A 1,984-nucleotide genomic window follows, 5' to 3' on the forward strand; every position below is an offset into this window, starting at 1 on the left:
AAAAAGAAAAAGAAAGAAAGGAACCAGAGTGATACGGTAAACATGCAATGGGAAAGGGTGCTTCTTTGGCCACAGTGATCTGGAAAGGCCTCTGAAAAGGAGGGTTTGACACTGAGCTGAGAACTAGATGCAACAAAAAGGCAGCAAAGATAAGAATTTTTGGTTGAGTATTTCAGAGAATGCTAGGTCCTCAGGCTGCAACAGGCTTTGGAAGGCACGGGGCATTTTCTTTATTTTTTATTTTTTCTTATAGGCATTTTCAGGGACCTTAATGATGTCAGTGTCTTTAAGGCTCATAACGTGGCTTGAGTGCTGCCAGTTTTCTCTCAATTTCTACAGAAACATATCCAGGTACGCAGCCTCCTTGGCTGGCTCTGGACCAAGACATTTTAAAGCAGAGTAGATCATAAAACACCATCGCATTCATGAAGTATGGTTCATTAGATTTTTGCTGAAAAACTTCAAGGGGCCTCTGTTTTCCCTTTCTGTTCTCCTCCCCCTACCCTGTACCGTTAGAGGCCATTTGGAATAAATTACGGCCTGATTATTCTGGGTCTGCTCGGCTTGACTGCCTTCTTCCTGCTGCCAACCTGTGATCTTCCATCTCAAAGCTTCTTAACCTTATCCTGAGGACACAGAGGCAGGAATAAAGATGGGGGACTCAAGCCAATTCACTGTGAGGCTTGTTGGTGGTGCTGGTAAGAGGTTTGCTGGGAAAGGAGACAGTAATTATGGTCCACGTGGGCTGAGGCAACTGAGGGTGGGTCCTGTCACTGCCATTCAGCACCACATTCACATTCTAGTTTAGGGGCAAAACCTCCTTCCCCTCAAGCGTGCCTTAGCCATGCCCATTGAGAGGGGCTCTCCAGTGGGGTTTGGCTTTTTTCAGAGTCAAATGATATCATACTGTAATGATAATGGTCAAACATTAAGAGGACATGTCCAGTGAATGGTGCAGAGTACTTCAGGTCAATTATCCCATTCTATTCCCACAGGGATCCGCAAGGTGTCAACTGTGGTGGTGCTTATTTTACAGTGTGCCAGTTGACTTGCCCAAAGCCAAGGCTCAGAGCAGTAGAAACCATGAAAAGAAGAGCATCCTGTTCTCCAGTACAAGCAACTCCATCCTCATCCTCTCATGGGGCTGCCTGCAGACGCCCTCCTCTCCCCCAAGCACAGAGCCCTGTGTGGATGTCACATTCTTCCCACCACTGTGGAGGGATTCACCACAGGGCTCCCTTCCAGTCACCTCCTACCTGCTTGTTTATGCAATTTCCCTGCTGGTATCAGGTATCTGTGTCTGGCAGCTGCCTGCGTAAGGGAGCCTCTGAGCATCCTTTCCCCTGACCGTCACACTGAGGTAATAATACAGCACCCTGGTTAGTCTCATGGTTTTGAATCCAGCCTGCCTGGGCTTTGTTTTGATCTCTCTTGCTGATCCCCTCTGTGACCTTGCAAAGGCATTTAACTTCTTTGTGCCTCAGTTTCTTGAGATTGATCGTGCCCACCCTCTAGAGCTGCTGTGAAGGTCAAATGCGTATAGAACACTGTCAAGCACTGGCAAAAGCTCAATGAATACTAGCTGTAACTATTTTCTCCTACATCTTTTTTTTCTAAATTTTTATTTATTTATTTATTTTTTACAGAGACAGAGAGAGAGAGTCAGAGAGAGGGATAGACAGGAACAGACAGACAGGAACGGAGAGAGATGAGAAGCATCAATCATTAGGTTTTCATTGCTCGTTGCAACACATTAGTTGTTCATTGATTGCTTTCTCATATGTGCCTTGACCGTGGGCCTTCAGCAGACCGAATAACCCCTTGCTGGAGCCAGCGACCTTGGGCTCAAGCTGGTGGGCTTTTTTTGCTCAAACCAGATGAGCCCGCGCTCAAGCTGGCGACCTCGGGGTCTCGAACCTGGGTCCTCTGTATCCCAGTCTGATGCTCTATCCACTGCGCCACCACCTGGTCAGGCTTTCTCCTA

At 47.2% G+C, this 1,984-nt stretch overlaps 1 non-coding gene across 1 annotated transcript; it reads right to left on the reverse strand.

The window, feature by feature from the left end:
- Positions 1–245: 245 nt before the first annotated feature.
- On the reverse strand, positions 246–375 carry LOC136332409 (small nucleolar RNA SNORA33). Its single transcript, XR_010730676.1, has one exon. It is a non-coding gene; the product is annotated as a small nucleolar RNA SNORA33 (small nucleolar RNA).
- Positions 376–1,984: the final 1,609 nt, after the last annotated feature.

The sequence above is a fragment of the Saccopteryx bilineata genome, chromosome 3 (assembly GCF_036850765.1).
Source record: "Saccopteryx bilineata isolate mSacBil1 chromosome 3, mSacBil1_pri_phased_curated, whole genome shotgun sequence".
NCBI classification, from domain to species: Eukaryota; Metazoa; Chordata; class Mammalia; order Chiroptera; family Emballonuridae; genus Saccopteryx; species Saccopteryx bilineata.